The following is a 13,062-nucleotide window of genomic DNA, read 5'->3' on the forward strand; positions in this document are numbered from 1 at the left end:
TACATACCAGTGTTTAAAAAAATTAAGCTTCAACAATTATTCCCCTAACCACATCAATACAGATATTGCATAATGTAAAAAATGCATAATCCAATAAAGAACAGAGGAATTATCTTTTTTTTTTTTTTAAAACCAAGGGTTCTGTTTCATTAAACAAATATTTCCAAGGCAGCAATGTTGTATTCATTTCTGAATGGAGCCTTAGAAGAATGTTCATGTGCTTTCTTTAACTTCATTTTAGACATGTTTAGTGAAGAGAAGAATTGAAATAATTGTAATTATCCTTTAGGAATAAAAAAATCTAAATGTAACTTATAGTAAACTCCATTAAACTTTTAATATATTTTGAATGTGTTACTAGCTACATAATTCAAAGGCTGAAAAGAAAAAGAAAGAAGTGAAAAAGCTGGTTTTATTCTGACCACATTTATGTACAATCACTAAATGTAACAAAAGGCTTTTTTATTATACAGGATATTCTTTTAATTTGTCCTTCAGACAGGAAAATATAATTGATTGTAGACACTTCTTTCTATAGCTGTGATAGAAATACAAGTCATGACAGCTGTCACTTCAGTCTTTGGAACGTTTCTACATCCCTACCAACAAAGATACTTAGGTGGTGGTGCTTTGTCTGGTAAAATGGTTTCACACATTTGTTAATTCCCCATTATTGAATGTATTATTTACAAACACAGAATATTTAAGGTTGGAAGGGGCCTTAGGAGATCACCCAGAGCGCAAGTAGAGCCAGTTGCCCAGGGCCCCTCTGCCTTCCAGGGAATCAACAGCTCCTCTCAGTTTAATATCACCCGAAGTTACTTAGTATACTTCGAAGTTCTGGTCCAAGGGCCAGTACAGTGTTATTATGGTGCATAATGAAGCCTGAACTTAATTGGTGGGCACCAGGAAGATAAGTTGTTTGCAATAGAAAGCAATGTAAGAAAAATTGAGTCTTAGTCAAGTGTTAAAAATGTACACTTAAAAACTAGAGTAAACGAACATAATTCCATTGTCTTCAAATTACTGATGTGCCCTTGAGTAGCAGCTTATTGCTGCTTATTTTCTTTGGAAGTAAATACCTTGTGCTGATTTTCTTGAGCCAATAGCCTGTGAACAGCTTTTTAGCAGAAGGGAGAATGAATTGGATGGAGGACCACTGCTTCTTTACCATTACAGGGTGAAAAGCCCTTCTGCTTTGCAAATGACATCTTGAATAATGTCAGCCATGCTAGGTTTATGTGAGTAGGATGACACACATCACTCCAAGGGAATGAAAGGGAACATCAGCAGGCAGCCTAAATTGCAGCGTATTTACTTCTCCACAATTCATATATTCACACCAGCTGAGGATCTGGCTCCTGAAGCTCCCTTTCAGTCCAAGAAAGCAAAGTGCCTCATCACAAAGCAGCAAACTGCTCACAGTTGGTGCCATTTGAGGTGCAGTTTGCAAAAGCAGAAGTACTTTGGAAATAGTGGAAATATAGAAAGGACAGTGGTTTCATGTCCAGTTCACTGAAATACTCTCTTCCCAGATTCAGGTGAATGACCAAAACAATATAAGGTTTATTGCCAATAAACTACTGAGGAAGCAAAAACCTGAATAGTTACTAGATGATCATATTTGAAAATTAATAACTCTTTTGATAACATTAATATCATGTAATAAAAAATTGTAGAGAGTAGGTTTTGGATATGAGATTTTGTTGTTTTCATAATTCAAGAAACTCCCTTTCTCAAGCAGACAAGCCACCCAGTCAAGTAAACACATAAACCCAGAAGAGGCAGATCCCATTAAGACAAATGTTGTTCAGCAGTGCAGAAAGTATGCTTTGTTACAGAAAAAAATAATTTTCTAGTAAAGTATATGAACAACTAAAGTAATGATATTGGATTTCTACCTACTTCTTCATCAGGAATTTATTTCATTTACAAGCAAGGGCCACAAAATGCTTACAGAAGTAACATTGATCAATTATATATTGCTCAAATTATGCAGTTTATTATTTTTTCAGGATGAATTTGCTTTGCCTCATTTTCTGTGCGTTCTTAAGCATCATGGGCCTAATGCGTGCTAGAAAGGAGATTTTGAGACAGTTAGATTTTGGAAAGATGGCATTGAGCAGGGGATGACTAGTCAGTGTTATTGCCTAACAGCAGTTTTGCTGGCTCAAGGCACAGCTATATTTAAGTAACAGCCTACCTTTATACCACCTCCGCATGTCATGTACATGGTGGAAGGGGAAAATATGCATAATAGCAAAGAAGTTTGGCTGTGGTAAGTCCACATTTCAGGAATACTTACCCTTTACAGCAGGCCAGTAGAGGCAGTTAGCGAAGAGCTGCAGTATGTGCTGCTGTGATCTGTGCCAAGAAACATTTCTGAACAGCAGAAATGCAGAAAACCGCTGAGGTGGGTTACCCGGTGTTTGTAGCAGCCCGCAGTGGACCAGTGTTCGGTGACACTGAGAAACTTGCATTTGCCTGCACCTCCTCACCTTCTAGTCCTTCCATATATAAGATTTGCACTTGATCTAGCCAATTCCTTGGCAACCAGTCTCAGCTCCCCTTTTTTGTTTAGGGAAAAAAAAATGCCTAAAGGATACAGAGAAAGACCAAGGTAGAGAGCTCATAGAAAGTATTTGAGATAGGACAGTATGCTAAGATCAGCATTCATTTACTTAGGGAACTTAATTGTGGATCCTTCTTGTCAGAGATTTGCCCTCTATTCCTGGCAAAATTTTCTCTGAAGGCAGGAGAAATTCTAACCTATAATGAGCATGACAGAGCTTAAAATATCCACCTGTTCAAGCTAGTCATATTTAACTTTTCCTAAGGTAAATTAACACTCAGGTTGGCAAACTCTTTTTCTAAATCACCATCTCTCATGAAATGAGGGGCTGAGGGGATGAAAATGGGAGTAAAATTTCCCCCAGAATTGAGAGACTAGTAACTGGGCTGTTAGAAACAGCAGAAGTAACAACTTTACTGCACAACTCTCTCTGGCCCCCCTCCTACCATTGGCAGGCCCAGTTTTAGGAATGAGCAGTCCAAGAGATTGCACAAAAGCCCATGTTCCTGGGCTGCTGAGCTTGAGCATTACCCTTCTCCTCCATCATACCACATGCCATCTTCAGAAAGTGGTTTTGTTCAACTGATTTACCCCAGGTCTGCTTTTATATAACTCAAGACAAACTAGTATTGGGCAAGCAATTTCTGCAGAGCACACGTAAGCTGTTCCTATTTCAGGAATCAGGTTAGAGCACTAAAACCTTCCCTGGCTGAGCCTGTGTCAGTGTCTGCTTGTGCGTGGGAGTGGAAATTCAAATAGCAGACTTAAAACAAGGGGAACAAGCGGGATCAGGGTGGGGGGCTGGGGGTGGAGGGCAGACTTATGGGAATTCAGAATGACTAGCTGATTTTTTTGGAAGGTCATTTTGTGTCCAGACTGCATCTTACTGTGAGCCTAAATTTTACATGTTACCATTATTGTTACATTCCCTTCTCTGGAATCACCAGTCTGAATATGCTTTCAAAAGCCATCTGTAGACCATATAGGCAGTCAACATGCTTTCTACATGGCCCAGATCTGTTCTTTATCAGCTGCAAACAGTGGAAATAAAAGTGATTGAATAGCATGCACTTATCTTTGCAGCCAAAACACTAAACTACTGCCTGCACATAGCGCGTCTATTCAGACTTTAAGGTACAAGCACAAATATGACAGATGAAAACTTTCCATGCTCCTTGTTGTCATATGTTCAGAGGATAAAAATCTAGACAGAATCAATCATCTTTTATAAAATCCAAGTATTAATTTGAGTGGGATTAATTAGTTGCCTACCTTTGATGAGAAATGAGTTATCTACCTCCTCTCATATTTAAGGTGAAAGATTTACTGCTCAGTGTTAATGGCATTTTAAATGTTTCCTTCTCTTTTAATCTGTGGTACAAATTTCATATAGATATCTCTGCAACAGAAAACCTCTCTGCAAGCTCATTCTGACATGTAAGGTGAAGCAAGATCATTTTTCAATAAATTGTAGGAGTTGACAGAAAGCTGATTATGATGCTTTGCTGCTGAGCTCAATTAATAAATTTGGACTATGGATTCAAAATATCAACATCTGATGTAAAGGCTAATAAATTATATTATTAGTAGTATCTCTGACTATAAAATCTCCATTCCCATCTCTCTTAAAAGCAAACAAACTAATATACATTGTAATTTGGTGTGCTGACCCAATACAGGCATGCTGATTACCACACAGTAAAGAATATATCTATCATAAATACTATCATTGGTTTAAAACAGCTGTAGTATATTTAAACTATGTATTAATGGCAAAGACCCTTTCTAGAAAAAATTTCCTAAGTTCTGCTAAATGGAAGAAAAAATGTCTATCCTTTCCAGTGCAATTTGATGAATGATACTTGTTATTCTCACTGTCCATGACATTGGCAGAAGTAGTACAGTTACCATGTATTGAAAGTATAAAATACTCATTATGGAAGTATTCTTCTTTGCTAGAAGTTAATGTAAATGAGAAAGCTGAAGCTTCTGAAAACTTTTCTGTCAAGGAAATAAGCATACAAGTTTTGCCTCACATCTTTCTGGATTTGGGAGGTTCTAACATCACCAGCAGTCTGTTGGTACCTCTAGTTTATCAGCTAGTGCCATGACAAATTCAAAAGAAAATGCTTAATGAGAGCTTCATGGACTACCGCAAGACTCCTGAGACTTACACAGAACAATTCTAATCTTTCACAGCAAGATTTAGTAAACTGCAATATTCTGTGCATTCCTAGAGCATAATGATTTAGTGCACAACTTAGAAATCGAAAAAAAGCATTGTTATGGGTAAAAATGTGATAGACAGAATTTTATTAACAAATATTTACCAGAATCCAAATGCATTTCAGGATCTTATCTTGAGTGCTAATTTTCAATTGAGAATTCACTTTCCCATAATAATATTTTGAAGTTCATCAACCCTGCAGGGAAAAGCTTTCCTTACATAATTTTATATTTACAAGCAATAAAAATAGTAGTTTTTCTCAGTCTGCATCTTTTTATTACTTTAAGTTTAAATCCTGTAAAAAAATGATATTTTCTTTATACATAATTTTATTTAATTGGAAAATGTTATAATGTTACATATGGGATGAAAATACTGCACACTAAAAATACTTTCAACATAAAACATTCTTTATGGTGTACAGTTGGACTGTTGTGCATATAATATTTTCTTAAGAACTAAAAATATTGATTTATACATGGCAGTTTTGTTCATAATATCCATACTGTAATTTCTGAAATACTCTACCTAGTATACATTATTACTTAGGGAAATATTGCAATGCTGAACTTGCTCAGGGAGTGTGATTTCAATGGAATTATATGGGTCTGTGTTAGCTCTGGATCTGGGTCTAGACTGTTTCCACAATATCTAAGTATCAGCTATTTCACGATTAATGATCTAGCTGCTACTGGGCCACCCTAAAATACTGTGAAGGTTTTGCCTTCACAAAATATGCACTAATCTAGTAAAGGTTGGAATTAGCATCCTAAGGTATTTCACAAGAGATATTAATTTTTAAGTCTCTGTATGTAGTGACACAACCAAGCCTAAACGAAATAGAGATAAAACTGGACAGTGAGTGTGCTTTAATTCTTCTACTGTCACTAGCTTTGTCCATGTTTGTTCCGCGAAGTAAATCACTCCATTTTTTCTTTCCTATTTCCCTATCTCCAAAAATTATAAGATAGACCTTGTACAGTTTGCAGGAAACTTGCAATTTACACACTCAGTAGCCAGGACAATGTTTCAGCATGTGGAGACTGAATGATAGAGAGGATACATATTGGACTGAAAGTCTAGAGTAAGAAGCAAATATTCTTTTGCAGAATTGCAGTATTTTGCAGCTAGTACATACCACCATGCTGAAATTGCAGGCAACAACTCTCCTGCCAACCACCCTGACCATCTCCTGTCGTAGGTTTCATCCTTCCCCTTCCTGTGTGTGACCCAATTCCCCTGCCTGCATTCTTCATTAAGTGCCTTTCCTAATGGGAAAAAAGTGGCATTTAGGGGAAGGAAAGTGAAGCCAAGGACAGAGGTTCCCCCAGCTGCAAAGACTGCTCATGCTAAGGAGTTGAAGACATTGGTACACATATCCTGGTTCTCCTGTCATACTCTCTCACTTCTCCACCTTCATGGTCTCTCTTCCTGACAGGTATTCAGTAAAGACACATCCAAACTCAACTGCATGTTTCTAAAATACAAAAAATTCAAATGTTGAAAGAGGAAATGGATGGAGTATAATTCTCGTGTGTAGCTGAAAAACTGAATGGAAAAAACAGCTTATTGATTGCTGAGCTAAAAAAAAAAAAAAGCTTTTTATGATTAGTTTTTACTTGGAATGAAAAATAAAAAGGAATTTTTATATATCCTTACAATGCAAGGCTAATGGAAATTCAAACCCAAAGATATTTAAAATGCAAATTACACTTGGGTCCAAAAGGCCTCAGATCATGCCAAAGTTTGGTATAGAAGAGATACATGGATGTCAACCAATTACCATCTTGCTGAAATCAAAGATATAAGTAAAACCCTCAAGTAATACACACCATGGAAATTTGCACCTTCTCCCTCTCTTTTACAAACTATTCGTTCCAATGCAAGTGCATACAAAGATACATTTACCCCTACATAACCCACTACATGGTTGAAACGGACAACAAATTCTTCTTCTCCAAAAAAAAAAGGCACATTGGTCCAGTAAAGTGACTCACTTAGTAGCTGTTGAAATATTACCCTTTTAATGACTACTGAATAACAGAGATCCAGATTGTGGTCCTTGCATCCACTCTGACTCTTGCCCTGCTCTGCTGGGACTCCAGCTAAGGCATAACTTGCTGAAAGGTGAGTCAGAGCTAGATAGCTGGCTTAAATTAGGAGCAATCATTTTAAGAAAGGACAAGCTAATCCTCATAAGTATTAATCAGCCTCAGAGCTCATCAGGTGCTTTTTGAATGTTAGCTGGGAGACTGACTATAGCCATCCAGAGGGCTGTGGTCAAGCAGAGAGATTCAGAGAAAATGTTACACCTGAGTAAGCCTGTTAGCACAAGAGAAGCTTAAAGTATTACAGATGAAAAGAAACCTAGTTTGAAAAAACTCTGATTGGTAACAGAAATCAAGCAACTTCAATTAGACTTGCCCTCAAGGAGATGTCTGGAGCTGCAATGTGGGTACAAATTGCATTGCAATGACAAAATACAGAAACTGTCTCTTTCAGAACCACAAAAATCTACTTTGAACAAACAATAGGCCTACTAGCATATCAAGTGGAACAAATTAAAATTGTCAACATCAGAGCAACTGTTTTAAATTGGTAACTTAACATGACCCTAAGGCGGAATAGAAATTAGATGTTCGGATAATGTTCAGAAAACTGAAGGCAGAGATCGGCAGCGTGCCCTAGGAAACAGCAAAGTTGTAACATGCAGAGCCCTTCGATGAAGTGTTGGCCCATCCACACAAAACACAGCTTTAGAAACGTTTATAGACTGTGCAATAACCTCTGTCAGAATCATCATCCAAGGAAAATAAGTCATTAGCAATGACCAATCATCAGACGAGTGATTTATCACTAGTCTTCTAAATAATCAGTCATGTTAGTTATGAAAAGTTCATTAAAAACATTATGGAATCAATATATAATCCCTACTGTAATGCAATATATAATCATTAAGAGCATGAATGGTCTAGTAACATACACCCCTGCTGTCTTCCTAGTGCTGCTACTTGGTTAAAAAAAATATGTATTTGTATATATATATATATAAATTTAAGCAAATTAAACTCCTGTTCCCGGCATACTTTTTAATATTCAATTGAAAAATTGACAAAATTGATAAATGGATAAGAAAATTCTAACTTCCCAAATATTCCCCATATGCACAGCAACCAGTCATAACCAATAAAATATAAGATTCCACAAGAATTTAGGAATCAAAATGTTAAGCAGTGTTGTACCTAGCCTTCAGGTATCCCAATGCAGGACAGCTAGACACACAAAAAACAGTATATCAAGCACAGAGCAGCCTAAAGGGAAGTCCTGAAGAAAGAGTTTGCACTGTGTTAGTACTTCAGCAGTACCAGGCAACAGTCTTCCATTTGGGATTTGGACCTAAGAAAGTTCTTAGTTCTTCTTTCCTTCTACCCTCAAAACAAACCAATCAAACCAATTCTTTCAGGGTACAGCTTTTTATAGGAGGATTTCACTAAGACAAGACTCAGGTCTCTACATATACTTTCTGAGGACACAGGCGGAAGATGCAGACTCCAACAGATTCAAGCTTGTCCCAGGAGCTCCCTTGTCCTACCACAGCTAAGGTGCTGCCACGTAACTGTAATGTTCTGTACTAGGTACTTGTCAAAGATAAATGGTGAGGATTTTAGAGAGAAGCTGGATGAGAGTTTGAGAATTGTGGGTTTGTTGTTGGGTGTTTCCATTCAGTCTAAATCCCCCATCAGACACCATGGCCTTTTTCTAATCTTTGAATGATCAGCTTTAGGATGGCTTACAAAAGCTGCTTTGTTCATTCAAAATCAAGGAAAAGAAAGCATGGTACTGCAACACATTTAATGCTGGCCAGATAAATGTTATAATGTGGTATTATGTTGAACTGATATGCTTGACTGGTTGCTTGCTGACCGGACCACGATGTGCTGGGACTTCAGTCTGTGACCTTTCAGGGGTGAAAGTTGTTCCACAGCACTGACATTTACCCAGGCTTTGAGAGTTTCTGCCTTCTAATACAGTGACTGCTTTATGAGAAGTCTTGGCATATTCCACGGTTAAAAAAAAAAAGAGAGGAGGGCAGTGTAAAAGGGACTTCAGCAGCCTTGGTTACCAGGATAAGGAAAGGAGAATGTAAGAAATCTAGAAATGTAAGCTTACTATTATCCCCAGGGAGAGGCAGCTCACCAAAACTCCATTAATTTTACAGCTGCAGCTTAAACTGAGTGGGTTTTATTGCACAGATGAACACTGGCTGTTCCCTGCTAGGTCTGCCCTAGTTTCACATAATTCAATTACTACCTCCAAACTTCTGTTTGTCAGTGTTCCTGGCTGCAGATATTTCTTCCTGTTCTTCCATTAGTTTGTCTTTAACAATTATCTGCAGATGATAAAACCTGACGATCTTGAAATATATTTAGAAAACTGCAAAATATACACGGCTCTGACCAAAAGTCCTTGCAATATAACAGATAATACTTATCACTAAAAAAGCAGGCAGCAGAGCAGGCAGCTTTCACATGCACTAATAATATCATACTGTGAAAGCTGTAGAGAGGATGCTGTTGCACTGACAGATAATTTTGTCAATAATATTGCTTTTCGGTTATCGTTTTTACCCAGGTAAATGGTTATTTGATACCGTTAGGGCATTTTCTTGGATCCAAGCTTTACAATTAAAGCAAAATTAGTGTCATTGGTATTATGATAAAGTAGAATGTAAAACAGAAAAATATGCAAATCAAGGGAAAGTATATTGCCTTAGCTTGTGTTATGCGTTCAAGATGATTTACAGCATTTTACTGAATTAAAAGAGCCAGCAGCAATGGAAAGATTATTCCGGGTGGGATAATTTCCTAGTGGGGCAGAAAAAAATGTAGTAGTTTCCAGGTTGCTCTCAACCCTATAGCCAGAGTAAGGAAGGAAAGGGAAAAAAAAAGGAACTGTGATTCAGCATGACACTGGCATCACATCTGCCATCACAGCCATTCAGGATCTCTCACAGCAGCAGTTATAGTATTGTAACTTGTGCCACCAGTCTGATTTGATACACAGCTGGCCCAGGGTCATGGTACTGGCATCTGAAGTAATTTACAACATCTGTGCACATCCCCCAAGTCACACCGTGTGCCTCGCGGCTGCAGTGAAGAGTTGGATCATTAACTTTAGAGGCGTTTAACTTATGCTTGCATTATGACTGCTGCCTAATGGCATCCTACTCCTCTGTTCCCAGGTTGCCATGACAAACTAAAAATCTTGATGCAACCAGAAGTCAGTAAATCAGATGAGTTCCATGAGAATTTAGGGGATAGTAGCTCTGCCTCCAATATCTTAACAGATAATCATTTTCATGGCCACTTGACAGTGGCAACAGTTATGACTTCTGCATACTGCCTCATTAACATTTCTGGGATTTAGCACTTTGGAAAGATGCAGCTGTTCTTTGATTCATAAACACTGCAACAGTGCACAGAGGATACACATGGCCAAATATTCATTAGCCTGGATTTAGGCACCTGTATATGTGCCTTATTCTCATCATTGTTTGGAACCTTTAACACATCTCTTTGGAATCATGAGAGTGTTATTACTCATATTCTGATAAGAAATCAGCTCCTTTTTCTCCTCTTCGTCTTCACCCTTAAACTAAAAGAACATTTGTTTCATGAAGTTGTAAATGATCATTTTAGATGTTGCTAAGTTGGGATTTTTTTTACCTGTAAATATGAATTAAACAACCTGATTTATGCACCATTAATGAGCACATCCAGAACTAAGTATGTCCTAGATCCTAGTTTTCCCCTCTAAACAGTAAATGCTGAAGATCAATGTGAATTGAATTCAGGATAATCTTCATTTTTATAAAAGTACTTCTAGAATATATTATTTAATTCAAAAACTATGAAAAATAATGGTTTGTATTTCTCTTGTCAGGAGCAGTGATAGTATATGACAATTATGCTAACAAGCATATAAAATTTTGCTTTAGAGTAGCAAGCTACAACAATGAAAAGGACAGCACATTTGGTTGCATAAAAAAGTTTATTTATGTGTTTACAGCTAAAGATAACAGTTCTGTCATGAGAATCTTACATTGCATTATTGCATATTGCGGTAAATAGACTAATATGTGACTATGACCAAGAAGGCTTCTGGCACAGATAAGCGCATTGCTGTGCCTGGAAATCAGACTCCTCCATGAAGAAAAAATTGGGGCTTGGTTTTAAGCAGGTTCTTTTCTGATAAATCTTGATCCTCACACCATTTTAATTACAAGTGAAGTAAAATTTATCTCACTGTTTTCATACATTATTAGCTATCAGTCTTCAGGTTTATGATAAAATTATAACCCAGGGATGCTCACCTCACACCCAGTGGGGTTTCCTGCAGCCCATCAGAAAAAAAATCCAGTGTACAGCTGATTTCAGAACCCTTTTCTCTTCAGCCAGTTCAGCAGCTACCAAGAAGCAGGGGTTAATTCTAACAAATTGATTTGCTTCTGTTGTGTCATGAGGGAAGGATCAAAAGGAAAAATGGTGATTAGGAGCAGGTTGCAATTGTAACAAGGGCAGTTCATGTAGCCAGAGGAGATCTTTCCCTACTCCATGATAATTCCAAGGAAAGAGGCTCCATAGCAAATAGCTTGCCAGTTTGCTCCAGTGACAACAGCCCACTCCTGGACGTTTTTCTTTGGGTACATCTGAGGAGACCGCACTTGTGAATGATGTGGTTGAAGAGGACAGAATAAGCCCAGTTCTCCTGGGAAGTGTTAAGTGCACTTGAGTTCCCCCTGCCCTTGTGTGGTGGTTTGGGCTAGGCCTTCCTTGGTGACCAGTTTGTAACCAAGGAAGGGTCCAGATTTACCCAGTATTCCCTACGATTTTTACGTAAACCAGATTATAAGAAGAAAGGAGGAGAGGCCTTCGCTCTCTTTCCTTCCGGCGGCTTTGGAGGTGCAGGTTCCCTGCTGTTGAGTCTGCTGTGTTGGGGAGCGAGGCCTGGTAAGGCCTTGCCGACCTTGGGAGACAGAGGTTGCCAGCGATCATTCCAGAGCGACTCTCGGTTGTCCCAGGAGAGTAGTGAGCTATTTTCTTTGCTAAATCTTTTAGTTATTAGATATTGGGTCACTAATTGGGATATATATATATTTTAGTTTAGTTTTGTTCCCTTTCCCTTCCCCCTTCCTTTTCCCTTGTGAAATTGTATATTTTAATTGTATATAAGTGTAAATATATTTATATATCTCACTTTGGTTGTCTCTCTCTCATTTCGGGTTTTCTTAGTTTTTTTTTCTCCCTCTTCTCCCTGAGGTTTTGGGGGTGGGGGGGGTACTTCTGGTGGTAAGGTTTGGAGACTTGGCAGGGAGCCAGCTTCAAACCATATCACCCTGAAGGGTAAATTTTCCTACTTGCTCCTTTTTCATTTTTCTAACCTTTTCTAGTTCAGGTTCTTAAGTTTTCTGCACAATCATCACCAGATTAGAATTGCATTCTTATGTTTTAAATTAAAACTGACGTACTCACATCAGTCTAGGACTTAGAGCTTAAATTATGAGGTGATGCAGTAGAAATTCCACCACTGTCAACATTACATCTTATTGATGGATCTAGGGCTCTTTATACATCTTCTAGCACCATTTAGCCATGCTTTTTAGCAGGAATGTAAATTTTATTGTAATTAAAAATACGAACATTTGCATTTTTCATATGACTGTCAGGCAGTTTTTATCTGTCCTGTATCACAAACACCACTTTTAAGATAAACCATCCTACTACTGAAACAAATGCAAACTGAAATGCAAAATGATTTAATGAGACACACTACTGTAAACTCTCTCTTATTCTCATCAGCCTTTTTCATTATCAAAGGAGTGTAATATCAAATTAGTTTAAATTCTTGACTCACAAGAGAATTCAAAGAGTTTACAAATTAAGATTAAACTGCAAGAATGTTTTAGTGCCAGGATTAAAGCACAATTGATAAGCAGAATTAAGACAAGTGAATAAAGTCCTTGGGGACCAAATCTTCTCAGTTCCCAAGAACATGTCACTTAGTATAACCCCATTTATTTTAATAATATGACAAGTCTGGGACTCAAAATTTCAGCCTGGTGATATAAGAGTTTATGCATTCAATCAAATCCTTGTAAAAAAAGGATGTGATACTCATGTCCTATCTGGGATTAGCCATCAAAATAAAATACAATTTTAAAAAAGGAAAATAAGAGCTACATAAACTACCTTCTCTTTTTCTT

This window comes from Pseudopipra pipra, chromosome 3 (assembly GCF_036250125.1).
Source record: "Pseudopipra pipra isolate bDixPip1 chromosome 3, bDixPip1.hap1, whole genome shotgun sequence".
NCBI lineage: Eukaryota > Metazoa > Chordata > Aves > Passeriformes > Pipridae > Pseudopipra > Pseudopipra pipra.